This window comes from Ovis aries, chromosome 8 (assembly GCF_016772045.2).
Source record: "Ovis aries strain OAR_USU_Benz2616 breed Rambouillet chromosome 8, ARS-UI_Ramb_v3.0, whole genome shotgun sequence".
NCBI lineage: Eukaryota > Metazoa > Chordata > Mammalia > Artiodactyla > Bovidae > Ovis > Ovis aries.
The window spans coordinates 26,266,891-26,290,040 of record NC_056061.1 but is presented as its reverse complement, the minus strand read 5'-3'; the positions used below and the strand labels follow the sequence as shown (position 1 = coordinate 26,290,040).

The following is a 23,150-nucleotide window of genomic DNA, read 5'->3' as shown; positions in this document are numbered from 1 at the left end:
GATACAGTTAAGAGTTTTCATAAAACACGGCCCTGATCACAGACCAACTATTTCAACTAGAGCTCAACTGAGGAGACTGTGATGTTGGAAAACTAAGCTGTTCGACTTATAGAAAGATGTGTGGTGGATTTCATGCAACTTAAGAGATTGTCAGAGAAATTCTGCCTTTTAGGTTTTAATCTCATACCTTTAGCTTCAGACCCTAACACCCTATAAGATACAGCGTCACTGTCTCTATCTTCACACCTACACTGCGAGTTCCTTGAACACACACATCATGTCTTTTCATTCTTCCTATTCTTAATGCATAGCAGAGAGCCTGAAATACATGGGGTGTTTATTACATATTAGACTACCATATGTGGTTTAATTTTTAAAATATGTTTATTTTGATCTTTGTGCCTGATTCCTTATGCATAGTTCTTATAACAACTGGTATCTCCTGAGCATCCTGATAGCAGTATCTTTCATTATTCATAATGAACCCCTTGTGACCATACCGGAGTTTCTGCTAATAAGAAGCCTCTTGGTGGGGTTGTTAGACAGCTTCAAAATGGGGCTGGTTACCCAGGAATCAACCATATCATTAGAGCGTTGAAACTTTCAACCTCATCTCACCCATCTCATCTCCAGGTTAAATCACCAATGGCCAATGATTTAATCAGTCACACTTTTATAAGAAAACTTCAATAAAAACTTGAACAATAAGGCTTTGGGAAGTTTCCTAATTGGTGGTGCATGCCAACTCCATGGAGACAGAGGTACTGAAACGTGTCCTATGCATCTTTTCATGAGGCTACTCATTTGTATCCTTTTAAATAAACCACATTAAGTATGACACTCTGCTTAAATTTGTAAGTTATTATAGCCATTTATTGAACCTGAAAGGGACTTGAGAGAGAGATTATGGAAAACCACTAATCCGTAGTTGGCTGAACATAAGTGAAGGTAGCCTGGGGACCCCATTCATGGCTGAGGAGTGAGGACAGTCTTATGGGACTGATCCCTTACTCCGGAGTCTGCACAAACTTCAGGTAGTGTCACAACTGAATTGAATGGTAGGACATCCAAAGTTGATGTCAGAAAATTGAGAATTTATGGTTAGAAAGCAGAAACAACAGGATTTTTTTCATACTGGGTAACATCTACAAGGGTTTTCAAAAACGGAGTCTAGTAGAAATTTGACTACTTTTATTTTTTTCTCCTTATAAATATTGCTTTTCAAATGTTAATGAAGATATTCATAATGTCCTCCTATTCCCCACCTGTTTGCTAGGGAGTACAAGAGACTGAATTAAGGACCACTTCAATGGCAACCCACTCCAGTACTCTTGCCTGGAAAATCCCATGGACGGAGGAGCCTGGTAGGCTGCAGTCCATGGCGTCGCCAGGAGTTGGACATGACTGAGCGACTTCACTTTCCATAGTAACAGCAGTAAGATAACCAACTATTTCCCTGGTAGATCAGCTGGTAAAGAATCTGCCTGCAAGGCAGGAGACCCTGGTTCAATTCCTAGGTTAGGAAGATTTGCTGAAGAAGAATAGGCTACCCACTCCAGTATTCCCAGGCTTCCCTGGTGGCTCAGATGGTAAAGAACCCGCCTGCAATGTGGGAGACCTGGGTTTGATCCCAGGTTGGGAAGATCCCCTGGAGAAGGCAAAGGCTACCCACTCCAGTATCCTGGCCTGGAGAATTCCATGGACTATACAGGCCATGGAGTCCCAAAGAGTCAGACATGACTGAGTGACTTTCACTTCACTTCACCTGCTGTTTTTTATTTTAGGGCTTCCCTGGTAGTCAGATGGTAAAGAATTCACCTGCAATGCAGGAGACCTGGGTTCAATCCCTGGGTCAGGAAGACACCCTGGAGAAGGGAATGGCAACCCATTCCAGTATTCTTGCCTGGAGAATGCCATGGACAGAGGAGGCTGCAAGGCTCCAGTCCATGAGGTTGCAAAAAAGCATATATAAACAAATTATTTTATGATTAATATGCCAAAAATCTGATGAAATGACATGCTCAACATTCATATGTAATTTAGTTTGCAAATATTATTACAGAAAGGAAACCAGTAATCACCTTTGCTTTCACAGTGATAGTGGGCCTCAGCCTGAATACTACTTCACACACCATGGTATACTATCATACTACTCTAAAAACCCTAGCCTTAAAAAATTAAACTGCTAACAGTCGTTTCAAGCTACACTTCCCAAGAAAATGTGCACCTTTCAAACTAAACATCATAAAAATAACTAGTACTTATTAACTTGCTAAAAGTATAATTCTGACTTATAAAACCAATGTTTTAGTTTTCAATGTTTTAGCCAGAATGGTCAAACATATTAATCCTTACAGTACTTCAACTGAAAGGTAAGTAATCCAAGGTCTTGAAGTAAAATTAATAATCCAATTTACAATCTGAAAATTTAACTCAGATGATTTAAAGCAGTATTAATAGCTAATCAAAATAAACTTATTGTCCAGTCAACTTTGTATATAAATGCCTGAATTTTCTTTCCAAGGCACATAACTAAAATGTTACAAATAATGAGATTATGCAAATTTAGTATATTTCTCAAGCATACTTTATGGTAGCTAAACACTCAAGGACCATAAAGTTTTACTTGTCTACAAGAAAGTAAAAAGACAACTTAAGGAATAAGAGAAAGTATTTGGGACTTGTATCTAGAATAAACAGTCTTGCATCTCAACAATAAAAAGACAAATAACCCAATTTTCAAAGCGGCAAAGGATCTGAATAGACATTTCCCAAAGAAACCGTAAAAATGGCCAATAAGTACAAGAGAAGACGCTCAACCTTAGTAGCCACTAGTGAAATACAAATCAAAACCATAATTAAATATTACTTTAGACCCACTAGAACAGCTATAATCAAAAAGTCAGACAATAACAAATGTTACGGAGAAACTGGAAACCTCAACATACTGCTGATGGAAATGTTAAACGGTGTGGTTGATGTGGAAAGTAGTCAGGCAGTTCTTCAAAAGGTTAAACAGGATTATCACATCACTAGCAATTCTACTCCTACATACATGCTCAAGATAAATACAAATATCCACACAAAAACTTGCACATAAATGCTCCTAGCAGCATTATTCCTAATAGCCAAAAGGTAGTAATAACCCAAATGTTAATCATTTGACGAATGAATAAATGCAGTGTGGAACACACACAATGGGATATTTGGCCATAAAAAGGAACAAAATACTGATAAATGGTACAACATGGATGAACCTTGAAAATCTTTTGCTAAATTAAAGAAGTCAGACACATAAAAATCACATACTGTATGATTCCATTTACTTGAAATGTCTAAGGCTTCCCAGGTGGCACTAGTGGTAAAGAATCTGCCTGCCAATGCAGAAGGTGCAAGACATGTGGATTTGGTCCCTGAGTTAAGACGATCTCCTGGAGTAGGAAATGGCAACCCACTCAAGTATTTTTGCCTGGAAAATTCCAGGGAGAGGAGCCTGGTGGGCTATAGTTCATGGAGCCGCAAACTTAAGAGTGCTACAGTTCATGGTGTCACAAAGTGTCAGACAACTTAGTGCCTGAACAACAACTAGAGTTTGTGTTATACATTTAAACATAACCTACACCAACCATCAACTAACTCTACAGACGCACTTCACGGATAGCGCTTTATATAATAGTTTTCCAAGTTTTTAATAATGGTATTCCAAATTCCTCCCTCTTTTCCCTTATAACATCGCTATCGTTCATGTCCCTTCTCCAAAATCTGTAATTACCCACTATGCTGCTTCCATTATTATTTTGAACAGTTACCTACTATGTCAATTAAAAATAAGAAGACAGAAGATTTTATTTTACCTTCACTTGTCCCTCTACAATGCTCTTCCTTTCTAAACATTTCACTCCACTCTCTTCTTGCTTGCATGGTTCATGAAGAGAAGTCCAATATAACTCTTAGCACTTTGAAAATGATATGAGTAAGTGTAGATTTGCTATTTATCATATTTGGTGTCTTCTAATCTTCCTGGACTGGTGATTTGGTGTCATTAATTTTGAAAAATTCTCAGCCATTATTACTTCAAATATTTCCTTTGCTCCTTCCTCTATTTTCCTTCTGAGGAGTCTATCAAAGGCATTCTTCACTTCTATTACAATGTTTTTGATTTCCATTACTTCCCTTTGTTTCTTTAAGAGTTTCTATCTCTCTATTTACATTACATTACCCATCTGTTTTTACATGCTATCCACTTTTCTAATTAGATCTCTTAGTATATCAATCAGTTTATTTTTAAATTTCCAGTCTGACAAATTCCAAAATCCGTGCCATATTTTACTAGTAGTTAAGCTGTGTTTACTGTAGTTACAGGTATCAGAGGCTAAAATTTCCTCTAAGGTCCTTATTTTTGTCTTTCCCATCATCTTTTGAGTTTCCCTAGAAACTCCTTTTAAAGTGCAAGCCTTGTAGTTTTTCCATCTGTAATCCTGTTACTATATAGGAGCCCCACTGAGGCGGTGGTAAGATAAAAAGAGTGAGAAAAGTATTCTCTAATTCAATGGTTAAGTTTGAGTTTTCAAGTGGCCCTGTGTGCCTGGCTGTGGCCTTCGCAAATGCCTCTCAGCCTTTTTCCCCTCTGCGATGAGGCAATAAGACTGGACAGAGCTAAAGTTGGGTATTTCCCTTTCCCCAGGCTGGTTAGGCTCTAGTAGTTTCCCTCTCTGGGCAGGGGGGAACCTGTCTCAAAGGCAATGGCAACCCACTCCAGTACTCTTGCCTGGAAAATCCCATGGACAGAGGAGCCTGGTGGGCTGCAGTCCATGGGGTCGCTAGGAGTCGGACACGACTGAGCGACTTCACTTTCCCTTTTCCCTTTCACGCATTGGAGACGGAAAGGGCAACCCACTCCAGTGTTCTTACCTGGAGAATCCCAGGGACAGGGAAGCCTGGTGGGCTGCCATCTATGGGGTCACAAAGAGTTGGACACGACTGAAGTGACCTAGCAGCAGCAGCAGCAGCCTGTTTCAAAATGGTTTCTATTTCAATGCCCTGTTGGAGGCATAAAAGGACTCACTCCTCCCATATTCTTCACTGTGAGAACCTGACAGAGCTCGAGGAAGAAAAACTCCATAGAAGTGTGAGACCCCCTTCCCTAAAACTTAGCCCCTGGGAATGTTTAACTCTCAAGCTCATCTGCACTCGGCTTCTGGAAGTTCATCAGTCACAGGTTAAGTTTTCCTACCAGTTCCTGGCTCCATCAGCTTCTGCCCCTGGGAAGCTGGGATTCGCCGTATTTGTCTGTCTCTCCAGTCTTCAGGGTATTGGTAAGCAGAGATGTTGATTTTGAGTTTGTTCAACTTTGTCCTTGTGAGTACAAAAATGACAACTTCATGTCTGAGTGAAAACCAGAATTCTTATGTCCTTCTGATATGTTCCCATCATTACTTAACACCACATAATGTTTCTGGAACAATAATATATTCCAGGCTCATCTTGTACATTCTCTGCCCCTGCCATGGAATCAACTATCTCTCAAAGGTTCATTTAGTGAGAATCTTATTTGGAAATCAAGATCTGGGAGTAAGTATGCTCATTGCTATTGCTATGAGGGTGTCATTAATTGCAGAACCTCTAAGCAGACAGAGCTAGGGAATTTATATATTTATACACCCCGCTATATTTGTCTTTCTCTTTGCCCCCTCCTCTCTCTCCTATCTACGACCTACTTATCTAAACTCTTCTTATAAAAGCTGAGTTCACACTGACACCCCTAATTCCAAACTGATACCCCGAGAGACATTCTAGGTGTCCCCCCATTTCCATGTTTCTCTCTTGTCTAACAGAAACCTGGCTCCCATTTTCCTAAATATATTTACCTGAATTCAAAGACTCAGAAAATGTAAAAAGTAGTTCCAGAATTACTAAACATTTCAACTGAGAAAGGCATACCTACTAACAAGAATTCAGTATTTGTTAACTTATTTTCTGGGAGGAGCAGGGGAAGAGTCATAAAATTTCCATTTGGTGCAAGACACAAATGCTGGAACTTAATTTTGACAAATACGTGTATCTCCATGAAGTTATGGAACATTTCCCATTTTCATCAACCCCAAAATTCCCCTGTGCCACTTTTCAGTCAATCCCCATGTCCTCTGAGGAAATCAGTGTTCTAATTTTTCACAATAGTTTTGTCTAGCACTTCATAAAAGTGAAATCACACTGTACATCTCTTTTGTGCTTGAGTTCTTTTGCTCAGCACAGTGATTTTGATATTCACTGACAATATCACATGTATCAGTAGCCAATTCCTTTTTATTGCTCCATAGTAACTCTCTGTATTTCTCAGTATTTCTCAGTTTGTTTACCCATTTAATATATGAAACGAGAGATTCAAGGTGCCTAAAGTCACACATTCAACTGGCTGAGAAGTCCAAGGACCTCAGAACCTGAAGAACTCTAAGTTCTTGATTCTTAGCCTGATGTTCTTTTAACTTTATCAAAGTACCACTTCAAACAAGCTAAAAAAACGACGACAAAAACTCAGGGGCTGTATTTTTTATCAAATAAATTTAGTGATTAAAAGGAAGTACCCATTCGCAGTAAACACTGATGTTTCTTGATAACCCATACTTCTTCCTAATCTTTACTTCTGCTAATGCTGATTGTAAATTTACCTAGCATTTCTCAAATACCTCCTGTATTACTAACCTATATTCTGTCCTAAATGAGAATAGCTTATATGTTCACTGATGTCTACTATTTAATCTTATCAGCTGCCAAGGAGTACTCTAACTCTAGCATTTCCAGACAATTATCAGCCTTCCACATCTATTCTCAAAACTGTCAAATCATCCATTTCTATTTAGAAAATGTATCAATCTATCTTTATTTTTTTACCTTACAATATTGGATTGGTTTTGCCATACACTGACATGAATCCGCCATGGGTGTACATGTGTTCCCCATCCTGAACCCCTCTCCCACCTCCCTCCCCACCCCATCCCTCTGGGTCATCCCAGTGCACTAGCTCCGAGCATCCTGCATCATGCGTTGAACCTGGACTGGTGATTCGTTTCACATATGATAATATACATGTTTCAATGCCATCCTCCCAAATCATCCCACCCTCGCCCTCTTCCACAGAGTCCAAAAGACTGTTCTATACATCTGTGTCTCTCTTGCTGTCTCGCATACAGGGTTATCATTACCATCTTTCTAAATTCCATATATATGCGTTAGTACACTGTATTGGTATTTTTCTTTCTGACTTACTTCACTCTGTATAATAGGCTCCAGATTCATCCACCTCATTAGAACTGATTCAAATGTATTCTTTTTAATGGCTGAGTAATATTCCATTGTGTATATGTACCACAGCTTTCTTATCCATTCGTCTGCTGATGGACATCTAGGTTGGTTCCATGTCCTGGCTATTATAAACAGTGCTGCAATGAACATTGGGGTACACGTATCTCTTTCAATTCTGGTTTCCTTGATGTGTGTGCCCAGCATTGGGATTGCTGGGTCATATGGCAGTTCTGTTTCCAGTTTTTAAGGAATCTCCACACTGTTCTCCTTAGTGGCTGTACTAGTTTGCATTCCCACCAACAGTCTAAGAGGGTTCCCTTTTCTCCACACCCTCTCCAGCACTTATTGCTTGTAGACTTTTGGATCACAGCCATTCTGACTGGTGTGAAGTGGTACCTCATTGTGGTTTTGATTTGCATTTCTCTGATAATAAGTGATGTTGTTCAATCTGTCTTTTAAAACATATCATAAAAGGCAGTTCTCCAAACCATAATCTTTAAGTTCCTTCTCAGAGCACAATCAACTTTGTTATTCAGACTGAAGGATGAGAACTTTTCTGTACCATCAAATGCTACCACTTTCCCCTCCTGATGAAGGTCTATGGTGGCACAATACAAGGTGACCCTGGATCTCTTCCCCAAAATCTGGGACGTCCCTGGCAGTCCAGTGGTTAGGACTTGGCACTTTAACTGCTGGGGTCCAGGTTCAATGCCTGGTTGGGGAACTTAAGATTCTTCCTACACTGTTGGCTGCAATGTAAGTTGGTGCAGCCACTATGGAAAACAGTTGGGAGGTTCCTCAAGAGACGAAAAATAGAGTTGCCATATGATTCAGCAATCCCACTCCTGGGCATATTTCCAGACAAAACTATAATTCAAAAAGATATATGCACCCCTATCTGCATAGTGCTATTCAAAATAGCTAAAACGTGGAAACAACCTACATGACAGACGAGTGGATGATGATGCGTTGTGTGTGTATACGCAGGGAAACCCACATGGGCTTCCCTGGTGGCTCAGACAGTAAGGAATCTGCCTGCAGTGCAGGAGATTCAGGCTCAGTCCCTGGGTTGGGAAGATGTCCTGGAGAAGGGAATGGTAACCCACTCCAGTATTCTAGTCTGGAGAACTCCATGGACAGAGGAGCCTGGCAAGCTACATACAGTCCATGGGGTCACAAAGAGTTGGACACAACTGAACACTCAGGCATACACACACACGTACAAATGAAACACTACTGGGCCATAAAAAAGAATGAAATTATGTCATTGCAGCAACATGAATGGACCCAGAGATTACCATATTAAGTGAAGAAAGAAAGAGACAAATACCCTATGATATCACTTATATGTGGAATCTGAAATATGACACAAATGGGTTGATCTACTAAACAAACTCACAGACATAAAGAATAAGCTTGTGGTTGCCAAAGGAGGGAGTAGGGGAGGGATAAAGTGGGAGTTTGGGGTTAGCAGATACAAACAAGTATATACAGAACAGATAACCAACAAAGTCCTACTACATAGCACAGGGAACTACATTCAATAACCTGTGATAAACAATAACACAAAAGAATATATATATATCTGAATCAGTTTGCTGTACAGCAGAAATTAAGACACACTGTAAACCAACTATAATTTAGGAAAAAATTTAAAATAATTAATGATATTAAATAAATTCAGAAATTGGCATATTAAAGTTACCCTTACAAAGCTCACAAAGAAAATCTCTTTTAAAAATATTTTCTAGCCTAGTTGTTCCAAAAAAATTAGGGGAATACACCAACAATTGATCGTACGTTTTTACCAAACAACTAGTACCTAAAAGGCTTTGCAGAGGCATTGTGGATTTTAAAATAAATCAAATACATGCTCTTGCCTTTAAAGACCTGGGGACAGAGTTGGGGCACTAAGTCACGTGATAAGAAATAACAGAGATAGAAACAAACTGCTTAGGGAGCCCAGAGGAAAGAGAAGTTAATTAGAATGGGGGTGTGACAAAAAAGGCTTCATGAAAGTAATATCTGCATTATACTTTAAATAATGGGTAGGAATTTGACAGAGGAAAAGGAAACTGGAAAATGCAGAGCAGGAAAAAACTAAAGGGAACAACATAAGAGAGATATGGAAATCAGGGGGGGAAAAAGACTATATTCAGGAAAATCAAACTATAGAAGTGGGGCTGAAATGCGGGGTTCATGGGTGGGAAACTGAAAGAAAAATATGAAAGAAAAGACTGAAGAGAGATTGAGAAAGTCCCCAGACAGTATAAGAAAAGTTCACTGTTAGCAGTGGGGATTCACAGAATTTTGAGCTGTAGAAACACACATAATCTAGGTTCCTGCAATCAGATGAGTCTCTCTACAAATACATATGAGCTAAGTTTCACTTTAATAACTATACCGTTTTACAGCCATCAATCCACCAACTCCTCTGTGAGAATTAGGATCAGAATAAATGCTGAGGCTGGTTAAATGTTAAATTTTAAAGCAAGTCCAGTTGTTCAATGGTCAACATGATTATAAACAAAGAGCTTGATCACATACCGCCATCCAAACTAGGATTTTTGACAATAAAGGGGGGTAACTGTTAGTAATTATGTTAGGGTAAATTAGGAACATCCTAGGAAAACAGGGATATATGGTTATTTTAGTTATGAAAACTATCCAAATCACTGGGACACTTTACTTTTTCTTTAGGATTCTCTACAGCGGGAATCTCTGGTGGAGCAGAAGGAGAATCTAACATTTGATTCTGAGATTAGTGGCTATCTAATTAAAAGAGATACAGTTCAGAGATAGGCACATGTTAAAAATGAATAACATCTATACTTTTTATAGTAGCAGAGACTTGAAGAGTGAATAGTTTCATGCAAATCTGTGTAAGACTTCTTTACCTTAACTAATGACATCATGGGGCTTCCCTGGTGGCTCAGACAGTAAAGAATCTGCTTGCAATTCGGGAGGATCCAGGTTCAAACCCTGGGTAGGGAAGATCCCCTCTGGAGAAGGGAATGGCAACCCACGCCAGTATTCCTGCCTGAAAAATCCCAAAATCCCATGGACAGAGGAGCCTGCCGAGCTACAGTCCGCAGTGTCGCAAAGAGGAGGACATGACTGAGGGACTAACACTTTCACAATGACATCATGAACCAAGAGGAACTACATACAGATTACTAACCTCACAAACATATTTAGACTCAGACGGTATTTCCTGAGCTTCTGTGTTTAACTTCTACATTTGAAAGCAAGTTAGTTTCTAACTATGCCTACCATCTCAAAGTATATTACTTCTTTGTTTTATTTAACATACTGCAGGGGAAAAAAAAAATCTTGTTTTTATTTCAACAGTTACAGAAAGCACTTGATGGTTTGCAAAAGACTGTTATGTGGGTGGTTGCAACACTTGGCCTTTAGCCTCTTGCCAAATACCTCACCACATGTGTTCTGAATCACTAGTAAACCTCATCTGCGGGATCTCCAATCTAACAAGAAATTAATTAAGAGACAAAACAATCCTATGGTCTTAATTAATGAAACTGAAACTTCTAATCTAATGTTAGGAATTTGGGAAAGTAATTTAACCTCTTTATAAACATTCATTTTGGTCCAAGTCTAAGCCCTGATTAAACAAGGTCCTGACACTACAAAAAGACTTTTTATATTTAAAACTTCAAATTTTTTATATTTAAAAAATATATACAATCACCCTATGCCAAGGGTTGGCAACTTTTTCCATAACAGGACAAATAGTAAAATTTTAGGTTTTTTGAGTCACAGAGTCTCTGTTCCAACTACTCAGAGCCTGCTGAAGCACAAAAACAGCAACAGATAATACAAAATGAATGAGAGGTGCTGTGATCCAATAACACTGCTTATGAAAAGGTGGCTGGATTTGACTCTCAGGGCTGTAGTTTGCAACCCTTTAACTAAAGCATAAACTTCTGTGAATCACTAGTGCCTTGGACAGTGTCTGGTATATAATATATACTCAGTGAATGTTTTTAGATGAAGCACAGTATTTATTAATCAAAAAACATCAGCAAAATGTCTGAGCTACCTCAGTATAAACATTGTATTTAATAAGTATTATTTGAGGCATTAACTTTCCAGTTAGAATTTATAGGTTGGTATTTCTCACACAAAATACTTATTCTAAAATGTTTATTAATTAAAAATTTTTACTTTCATTTAATATTAATCATGGTCATGTCATACTGAACCCTGCTTACGCAAGATGAATGTTAATTTTCTGACTCCTCAGGGCTAGTTACATAAATAGGCAATCTGATTACAAGGACTAGAGCTGAAAGGTCATAGTAAGTTAAAGTCAGAGCTCATACCCTGGGCAAAGGACAGTCAAAGGCAAGTGGAAAGAACTCTGTTGAGGAAACTGATGTGCAGAGAAAAGAAAGGAAGAAAAGACCTGTTTGTACTATGCAATGAAGACTTGAGAAATTTCTCTGTATTATAATAAAATTTCCTTTTTATTAGAGCTTCTTTGAAAAGGCTTCTGTTCTTTGCAACTAAATGATTCCCAGCTAGAAAATGGATCATGGAACATCTTGGAGAAGTGCTAAGAGTTGAGCTGAATCTCTAACAAATGAATAGACAGGGCTTCCAGTCTAGATGGAGTAAGAGGGAACAGATTTACCCTCTCACCAAAAAAAACTAAAAAACAGAAAAATATATGAAACTGGTTTTCAGACACTGAACAAGGGCTGGTATAGGAGAGTAAACCCATGAAAAGCGAAAATAAAATGAGCCCCTTCCCATAGCTCCCTCCTTAAGTTTCCAGGGAGCGGAGGGACAAAGGAACCTAGGTGGAGGCCAGCACTACCCCTGGGTTGAGGATGTTGCTAGAATTTGTCTGGTAGAGCACCAGAGAGAAGCAAGTTGCAGAGTAGGAGTGGGGTAGATCTGTAGCGGGGCTCCCTCAAGTCTTTCCAGAATAGTATCACTACGTGCTTCTGAGGAATCTACCCCGAGCAGGAAAAAAAACAATGGATAAATTATTAGCATCATTAATTCATTCAGAAATTAATGAAATGTCAGAATTAAAAATTAATAAATTTGAAGTACAGCAGCAGAAACTATGTGAAATGAAGCAAAAGAGTAATAAGCATGAAAAAAAAAGAAAATTAGTAACCTATGTGACAACTGTGTGTGTGTGTGTGTGTGTGTGTGTGTGTGTGTGTGTGTGTGTGAAGTCGCTCAGTTGTGTCCGACTCTGCGACCCTGTGGATTGTAGCCTGCCAGGCTCCTCTGTCCATAGGATTCTCCAGGCAAGAATACTGGAGTGGGTTGCCATTTCCTTCTCCAAGGGATCTTCATAGGCAGACGCTTTATCCTCTGAGCCACCAGAGTAACCTATGTGATAACTTTACGTAGGCTCAAATACATGGATGGCATCTGAGTCCCCAGTTTAGAGGATAAGTACTATATGCAAATCCAAAAAAAACAAAAGATAAATATAAACTTAAAGTAGTACATAAGAGCAACCTATTTAGATGACAGGAGAAAACAATGAGAAAAGCTGTATATCTGGACAATTAATTTGACAATAACAGATAAGGAGCAAATATAGAAGCTGTTGCCTCTTAAGAATGAAGCAATAAAGACCAAGACCGAGTGAATGAAAGTTGCTCAGTCATGTCCAACTCTGTGATCCCATGGACTGCAGCTGGCCAGGCTCCACCATCCATGGAATTCTCCAGGCAAGAATACTGGAGTGGGTTGCCATTTCCTTCTCCAGGGGATCTTCCCAACCCAGGGATCTAACCCTGGTTTCCCACAATGCAGGCAAATTCTTTTGACAATAACAGACAATGAGCACAGATAGAAGCTGCTGCCTCTAAGAATGACACAAGAAGAACCCAGACTAGAATGTGACAATAGGAAGAGAGAGAAATGAAAATATTTTGAAGGAAGAGGAACTAAAGAGTCTCTTGATGAGGGTCAAAGAGGAGAGTGAAAAAGCTGGCTTAAAACTCAACATTCAGAAAACTAAGATCATGGCATCCAGTCCCACTGAGTTCAGTTCAGTTGCTCAGTCGTGTCCGACTCTGCGACCCCATGAATCGCAGCACACCAGGCCTCCCTGTCCATCACCAACTCTCAGAGTTCACTCAGATTCATGTCCATCAAGTCAGTAATGCCATCCAGCCACCTCATCCTCTGTCGTCCCCTTCTCCTCCTGCTTCATGGCAAACAGATGGGGAAAAAATGGAAACAGTAACAGACTATTTTCTTGGGTTCCAAAATCACTGCGGACAGTGACCATAGCCATGAAATTAAAAGATACTTGCTCCTTGGGAGGAAAGCTATGACAAGCATATCAATGAGCTAGACAGCATATTAAAAAGAAAAGACATCACTTTGCCAACAAAGGTCCAGGTCCATATAGTCAAAGCTATGATTTTTCCAGTAATTATTTTATGGATGTGAGAGTTGGATCATAAAGAAGGCTGAGCACTGAAGAACTGATGCTTTCGAACTGTGGTGCTGGAGAAGACTCTGGAGAGTCCCTCAGACTGCAAGGAGATCTAACCAGTCCATCCTAAAGAAAATCAGTCCTGAATATTCACTGGAAAGACTGATGCTGAAGATAAAGCTTCAACACTTTGGCCACCTGATACAAAACGCCAACGCACTGGCAAAGACCCCGACGCTGGGGAAGACTGAAGGCAAAAGGAGAAGAGGTGGCAGAGGATGAGATAGATAGATAGCATCACTGTTTTAATGGACATGAACTTGAGCAAACTCCAGGAGATAGTGGAGAACAGGGGAGCCTGGTATGTTGCCGTTCATGGGATTACAAAGCGTAGGACACAACTTACTGACCGAAAAACAAGTGTTAAGAAGCCAGATGTCCAAAGGACATAGAGAAAAAGGGAGTAGGGCAGGAGGACCAGAGCAGAAGGAAAACAGTATTTTTAATGGGCAACAGATTTGAATAGAGGAAGAAGACATGCCAATGGCAAATAAGCACATTAAAAGATGTTCAGTATCCTTAGCCTTTAGAAATGAAAACTGAAACAATGGGATATTGTTATGCTCCCAAAACAAAAAACTCAATTTTAAAAAGACTAAACCAGAACCAAATACTGGTGAGAGTATGGAGAAACTAGACCTCCCATGCACTGCTGGAGGTAATGCAAAATGATACAGACACTTTGGAAAGGACTCTGGTGGCTTCTTATGAAGTAAATTTATGACCCAACAATCCCACTCCTAAGTATTTATAAGAAAATGGAAAATATATTTTCACATAAAGACTTGTACATGAGTGTTCACAGCAGCTTTATTCATAATTGACCAAACTGGAAACCACCCCCAAATGTCCAGCTCCTAGTGAATGGCAGATCCATATAATCGAATGTGACTCAGCAATATACAGGAAAGCATTGTTGATACATGCAACAATGTGGATGAAGACAAAAATGAGTACATACTGTATGAATGCATCTATACGAAATTCTAGAAAAGGGAAAACCACAGTAATTTAGATCAGTGGTTGCTGGAGGGGAGGGGAAGGTTTGACAGAAGGGGCACACGGGAACTTTTTAAGGTGATAGAAATGTCCTCTGTATCGTGATTCTGGTGATGGCTGCTACATGACCACACGTATTTGTCAAAACCTACCTAACTGTAAACTTTGTTGTTGTTGTTCGGTCCCTAAATTGTGTCCAACAAAACTGACCAACTTTAAGTATATGATGGACTGCAGGGAAGCCTGGCACGCTGCAGTTCATCGTGTACTTAAAGTTGGTCAATTCTGTTTAAATTACACCTCAATAAAACTGACTAAGGAAAAAGAATAGAGGAATGAACATATTTTCCTTTCATCATACCTGTCACTCACCAACATTTATCAACACCTGACAGACAATGGCAAAAGTCAGCAAACAGATGTAAAGTTATTTGACAAAAAAAGAACAGGGAGTTGCCAGGAATGATAGAGTCATCAGGAGAAATACTAATATGCCTTTCTTATTCCATTTTAACCATTTCAATAATGAAAATAATTTGCTTCTAAGAGACCTTGACCAGGCCAAAATGTCCTGTTTCATCAAAATATTATTTCTTACATAATGTTCTAAGGGCTACCTAAGTCAGAAGCATCTCAAGCCTCTTTCATCAGACGTTCTAGGTGAAAAGTCCCCAAATCTACCTCCTGAACTGCTCCCAGAGAAGTCGTTTTGCAAACTGGATCTGAGAGAACCACTCGACTGGAAGGAACATACAGGTACACATGCACACACACAACTGGGTCTGCAGCAGTTCCAGGCCAACAGCATGCAACAGCACGTGTGCTTTTCTTACAGAACACAGAGCCATCTCTCATGGAGCTCCAAAGGGCTCAAACGTATCCCCTACAAAAATCACTGACGAAGTCGGTGTGTCACCTGCCAATCATGCTGGACTTTGGCAGGAAAACAATTCCAAGCAGAGGAATAAAGATCCTTTGACCTTACCAAGTTTGAAATTCCACAACGCCATACTGCTTCCATTTCACAACTATATACTGGTTAGTAGCAGGTGGCAGCCACTTCCATTTTAATTACTATTTGTAATATTATAACAATATTTTCTTTCAATACTCGATTTTTTGAAAGATAGACGCTACATTCAGCCCCCTTTATTTTTCCCCCTTCATAAATTATATTGATTTATTGTTACAGATTTCCCTATGGGCTTTCTCTGTACATCAAGTTAATTTCTAACATCTTTAAAATCAAATTTTACCGCGTCAAAAGAAAACACAATGAAACTAAACAACATTAGGAACAGCAGAGAAGAAAGCTAAGTAAATTGGTCAAGGCCTTTAGCTTCATGAGGTTGTTTGGCCTTTTGGTTCCTTGTCGTTGTTTCCTTTTGGTGCCACAATATACACAAAATTTACCACTTTAATCTTTTCTGAGTGTCAATAATATGAAGTATATTCACACTGCTGTGTAACCATTTCCACCATCCATCTCCAGAAACTTCTTCCCATCATCCCGAACTGAAACTCTTGTACCCATTAGACAACAAATTCCTATTTCCCATTTTCCCCCAGTCCCTGGTAACCACTAATCTACTGCTACCTTCTTTCTCTATGAATTTGACTATTCTAAATACCTCTTACACATTGAATTGCACAAAATTTATCCTTCCATCATCAATTTCTTCTACTAATTTTTATTGGATGTCTAGGCAACAGCATTAAGGATACAAAGACTGACAGCATACTGTTGTACCCTCATGAAACCTACGCTTTGAACTGGGAAGTCAGACATGTCAACATGATAACTGCTCTAAGAGAGATACAAAGTACAATGATGGCACAAAGGGGCAATCAATTCTGGGTAGACTGAAGTTAGGAGAGCTTCCCAAGGGAGGTGGTATTTTAGGACAGTTGTAAAATATGATAAACTCGCAGAATGGACATGGTCGTTCCAGTCATCAAACAGTCCAAGAGAGACAAAATTATGCCAGGCACTCCACACCCAGAACCACCAGAGTTCCTGATTTCCTTAAGGTAAGAGCTAATGCAGAGCCATGAAATACACATCCGAACAAGGTCAAGCAGCTCAAACTGAAGAGCAAAGTGCTTGGCGAGGAAGGTGAGGCTGGAAAGGCACTCAGGTGTCAAATACGGGAAAGTTCTGTATCATCCAGAGTTTTATTTTATACTGCAGGTCAACTTAAGAACTTCAGAAAGAATAAAAATCAGAGATGGCTCTTACTGCTGCTGTTGGTGCTGCTGCAAAGTCACTTCAGTCGTGTCCGACTCTGCGCGACCCCATAGACGGCAGCCCACCAGAAGTACACATTCCCAGGATAACCCCAAAGGTTTTAATTTCATATGCCTGGGGGGTGGACCCCAGAAATTTATTTTTAATGAGTATACCAGGTGATTATAAAGCAGTTATATATCCATGGACTACTTTTGGGGAAATCTCTCTGTAGAATATGGGAAGTTTAATGATGACTTCTAAGAGCAGAATATGAACAGTTTATCTGTTTGGGCTTATTAATTTCCCCCCCTAATTAAAAAAGTGCTTTTATTCAAAAGACATAAAAAAACACAAAGAGAAAAACATTACTCAATTCTACTAGCTGGAGATAAATAAAGAGTTCACATTCTGGTGTATTTGTTTTTCTCACTTAATATTATGTTAATATACATTTTTAAGTAGAAGGATCATACTATACAAACTACTTTGAAGCCTATTTTCTTCACTTTAGTTATAAAAGTGGATATTTCTCCCTTCTATTCTTTCTTAGTAAAGATTTTTGATGACTGCATAGCAGACCATAGGTACCATTTAGGTGTAACTATCCCTTATTTTTAAATATTTAGGTTATTAGCAATTTTTCACCGGTTTTCCTGTACCACTGTCAGTGTCAACATCTGGATGGTATCTGGATTTAAGAAATATCACTTTAGTTACATTATAAGAGCTGAAGGTGAAAAGAAGTTAAGTTAAAGGCAAGGTGAGAGGCTATTATGATGGTCCAAGCAAAAATAATGAGATAGATCTCAAAGTAGTAACAATAGAAATGAACAGAGAATGGATTTCAAAGTCCATAGTCTACATGTAAGGATTTGTCATCTGATTGATATAACATGCAGAGAAGTAATTCTTTTTTTAAAATAAATATTTATTAAACTCGTATAGTGTAGGAGTATCAAAGAATAATTATTGAGAAAAAATTAAAATTAAAAAAACACCACGCACTTTCACTTTTCTTACTCTGTGTACACGTTATGTGTAGGATCAGGTTTCCAATTGCATTTAAGTGATTTAGAGTATTCTTTTTTATCAGAGGAAAAATAATTCCGTGTTCCAGTTTTACAACTGCAAAAGCAGAGCCAGAAAGAATCACAGTTGTCAGCAAAAGCTTGACTCTCTGTTATTGAATATCTGGTGGGGCTATAGTGGGAAATTAACATACTAAGCAAGAAATTCCCATGATCAAGTTTACTTCAATTTTTAAAAAGAATCTGTATCTACTATGGCATTCTGCCAAAAAAGCAAACGCTTTACGCATTTGACTCCTTGTCATTTTATGTGGCTATTCTCCCATATAAACTTAGAGATGTCCACATTTCAAAATCTGCCAACTATTGGAACCTGGGTCAAACAAAACACTTCTACTCTCTGTGACAAGTTAAAATTTATCAATGAAAAGAAATATTAGGTAAAGCTGAGATCACATAAAAATGTTTACAATAAACCAGTTTATTTCTCAAAAAAGGTTTTTTTAAAAAGATACTAATACCCATTCCACACTATTAAGCTTCAGACGACAAATGCAAGGTTTTATTATGATTAAACTTTTAGACACTTGAAGCAGACATATCCAAAGACTTTCTTTGGGTTTAAATCTGACATACCTCAACTGATGAAAAACTGAGAAGCATATCTTGTTTTCCTCTGAGGTAACATTCCTTTTTATTCATCTTCCTTATTAAAAGAAAAAAAAAACCTAGGTAAGTCTAATTTATCACTTTCGATGATTCAAAGCATCTGTATCCACTCAAAAAACTTTTACTCTGAAAAATACCCAAGTTTTTTGGGGTTTTTTTGTTGTTCTGTCGCTCAGTCATGTCTGACTCTTTGCAACCCCATGGACTGCAGCAAACCAGGCTTCCCTGTCCTTCACCATCTCCTGGAGTTTGGTCAAACTCATGCCCATTGATGATGCCATCCAACCATCTCTTCCTCTGTCATCCCCTTCTCCTCCTGCCTTCAATCTTTCCCAGCAACAGCGTCTTTTTCAATGCATCAGCTCTTTTCATCAGGTGGCCAAAGTATTGGAGCTATAGCATCAGCTATTCCAATGAATATTCAGGGTTGATTTCCTTTAGGATTGACTGCTTTGATCTCCTCGCAGTCCAAGGGATTCTCAAGAGTCTTCTCCAGCACCACAGTTCAGAAGCACCAATTCTCTGGCTCTCAGTCTTCTTCATGGTCCAACTCTCACATCCATACATGACTACTGGAAAAACCAGTTCTGACTAGACGAACCTTTATCAGCAAATTAATCTCTCTGCTTTTTAATATGCTGTCTACGTTTGTCATAGCTTTTCTTCCAAGAACCAAGTATCTTTTAATTTCATGGCTGCAGTCTCTGTGATTTTGGAGCCCAAGAAAACAAAGGTCTTTCATTGTTTCCATTGTGTCTCCATCTATATGCCATGAAGTGACTGGACTGCATGCCATGATCTTAGTGTTTTGAATGTTGAGTTTTAAGCCAGCTTTTTCACTCTCCTCTTTCACCTTCAAGAAGCTTTAAGTTCATCTTATTTATACTAATAGGTTTATTGATTTTTAATGATCTTAAAAATCTCTCCTTTAAAATGCATCCTATTTACACTTCCAAACCACTTTCTCAAACAACAGATTACAAAAACAATAAAATAATGTTAGAATCTTACTTATACTGTACCTCATATGTATGTAACTCCACACAGTTCTAAGAGTAAAAAAACATCTGAGTCTAAATACCTGGTAATATGTTAGTACTATTTTGTTATTACAAATTAAGTATGTAAACTTGTAACTGCAACATAATTCAGAATGAAAATCCAATGAACTTCAAGTAATTAACACAGAAAAATCAGAATATACTTTGACATAAAAACTAAAACATATCTTACTTCATAAATTACTGGATTATTACATTATACTCCATCTTCACAATTAAATAATTCTGGGCCATATCCCAGAATCTAATCAGACTAGTTTAAATTGGGGTAAAAATTACAAATTTATCTTTTACTAATAATCTAAAAGATCTCAGTACATGGTAAAAAGTGTATGCCTCTATACCATAACTTCACTTATTGACATACACTTAAGGAATAGCAACAGCAACTATTATCATTAAAGAAATTTCTCTAAAGATAAATCTCATCATATGGGGAGGTGAGGAGACTATAGGGAAAAACAGAAAAAGCCCAGAACAAATCATACTAGAGCTATGAGACAGTATTTTATGATCTAACATACATATAATTGAAATCACACAAACAGAAGAGAGAGAGAGAACAGGTCAAAGAAAAGAAGATAATGATTGAGAATTTTCCAAACTAAAAGATATAAACCACAGAACCAAGAAGCACAAAGAAAACCAAAGAGACACAGCATTTTCAAAAGTAAAGACACATTATATTCAAAATCAGAGAAAATCTTAAAAAGATGAAAAAAAAAAAAAGAACATTTAATATACAGAGAATCAAAGAATTAACAATAGAATCACATCTTTTTTTTGCTGCACCATGCAGCTTGTGGGATCTTAGTTCCCCAACCAGGGATCAAACCTAGGCCCTGGCAGTGAAAGAACAAATCCTACCCACTTGAGTGCCAGGAAATTCCCCAGACTGACATCTTTTAAGTACTAAAAGAAAAAAAGCAATCTAAAATTTCATACTCAGCAAAACAAATGAAGGAAAATAAAAGAGAAAAATACTTTCTCTTTCAGAAAATAAAAAAACTGAGTAATTCATTACCACTAGATTTGCCCTATAGTAAATTATAAAGGAAGCTTTTCAAGTGGATGGAATATGACAGCAGAAAAAAGCTTTTATCCACACAAATCAACAACACTAGAAATGACATAAATGAAAGTAAATATAAAACCTCATCTACTTCTTACTTGTAATTTCTCTAAAACATAACTGTCTGAGGCAAAAATAGATGTACTGAGTTCTGATAACATGTATTCAGTTCAGTTCAGTTGCTCAGTGGTGCCCGACTCTTTGCAACCCTGTGGACTGCAGCACGCCAGGCCTCCCTGTCCATTACCAACTACTGGAGTTTACTCAAACTCATGTCCATTGAGTCGGTGATGCCATCCAACCATCTCATCCTTTGTTGTTCCCTTATCCTCCTGCCTTCAATCTTGCCCAGCATCAGGGTCTTTTCCAATGAGACAGTTCTTCGTATCAGGTGGCCTAAGTGTTAGAGTTTCAGCTTCAACATCAGTCCTTACAATGAACACCCAGGACTAATCTCCTTTAGGATGGACTGGTTGGATCTCCTTGCAGTCCAAAGGACTCTCAAAAGTCTTCTCCAACACCACAGTTCAAAAGCATCAATTCTTCGGTGCTCAGCTTTCTTTATAGTCCAACTCTCACATCCATACATGACTACTGGAAAAACCATAGCCTTGACTAGACGGACCTTGTTAGCAAAGTAATGTCTCTGCTTTTTAATATGCTGCCTAGGTTGGTCATAACTTTAACATGTATAAAAGTGTTATATGTCTGCATGACAACAAATGCACAAAGGATAAGCAGGAAGAATTTAGAGTAAATAGTTTTAAAATTCTTATAGTATGCTGCTGCTAAGTCACTTCAGTCGTGTCCGACCCTGTGAGACCCCATAGACGGCAGCCTACCAGGCTCCTCTGTCCCTGGGATTCTCCAGGCAAGAACACTGGAGTGGGTTGCCATTTCCATCTCCAACGCATGAAAGTGAAAAGTGAAAGGGAAGTCGCTCAGTCGTGTCTGACTCTTCGCGACTCCATGGACTGCAGCCTACCAGGCTCCTCTGTCCACGGGATTTTCCAGGTAAGAGTACTGGAGTGGGTTGCCACTGCCTTCGCGTGTGTGTGTGTGCGTGTGTGTGTGCGCGTGTGTGTGTGTTGCCACTGCCTTCGTGTGTGTGTGTAAATTTACATACTATTATATAATGGAAGACTTGCTTGGTTACAAATGTATATTACAAACCCTAAGACTACCACTAAATTAATTTCAAAAAGAGGTACAAATAAGTAAGCAGATAATAGCAGATAAATATCAAAATTAAATAACGTCATCTGGTGTAAAAATCAGTGTTTCTAAGGACACACACAAAAGACACTATCAAGAAGCATGACAAGAAAAATAAACGACCCAATCAAAAAATGGGCCAAAGAACTAAATAGACATTTCTCCAAAGAACACATACGGATGGCTAACAAACACATGAAAAGATGCTCAACATCACTCATTATCAGAGAAATGCAAATCAAAACCACAATGAGGTACCACTTCACACCAGTCAGAATGGCTGCGATCCAAAAATCTGCAAGCAATAAATGCTGGAGAGGGTGTGGAGAAAAGGGAACCCTCCTACACTGTTGGTGGGAATGCAAACTAGTACAGCCACTATGGAGAACAGTGTGGAGATTCCTTAAAACATTGCAAATAGAACTACCATATGACCCAGCAATCCCACTGCTGGGCATACACACCAAGGAAACCAGAATGGAAAGAGACACATGTACCCCAATGTTCATCGCAGCACTGTTTATAATAGCCAGGACATGGAAACAACCTAGATGTCCATCAGCAGATGAATGGATAAGAAAGCTGTGGTACATATACACAATGGAGTATTACTCAGCCGTTAAAAAGAATACATTTGAATCAGTTCTGATGAGATGGATGAAACTGGAGCCGATTATACAGAGTGAAGTAAGCCAGAAAGAAAAACACCAATACAGTATACTAACACATATATATGGAATTTAGGAAGATGGCAATGACGACCCTGTATGCAAGACAGGAAAAAAGACACAGATGTGTATAACGGACTTTTTGGACTCAGAGGGAGAGGGAGCGGGTGGGATGATTTGGGAGAATGGCATTCTAACATGTATACTATTATGTAAGAATTGAATCGCCAGTCTATGTCTGATGCAGGATACAGCATGCTTGGGGCTGGTGCATGGGGATGACCCAGAGAGATGTTATGGGGAGGGAGGTGGGAGGGGGGTTCATGTTTGGGAACGCATGTAAGAATTAAAGATTTTAAAATTTAAAAAAAAAAAAAAGAAGAAGCATGACAGCTGAAATGGTAGCCCAGCCTGCT

At 38.7% G+C, this 23,150-nt stretch overlaps 1 protein-coding gene across 9 annotated transcripts in view; it reads right to left on the bottom strand.

Annotated features, from left to right (window-relative positions):
• Positions 1-23,150, bottom strand: part of REV3L (REV3 like, DNA directed polymerase zeta catalytic subunit) — a 174,684-nt gene that overhangs the window by 131,629 nt on the left and 19,905 nt on the right. For 2 of the 9 annotated variants that reach the window (XM_042253313.2, XM_060419487.1), the window contains exon 1: positions 1-23,150. This exon is cut by the window's left edge and continues 7,942 nt beyond it. The exons of 6 other annotated variants lie outside the window; for them this stretch is intronic. The gene's annotated coding sequence lies outside the window, so the exon portion shown is untranslated. One more of the 9 variants, XM_060419488.1, reaches the window with a different exon arrangement.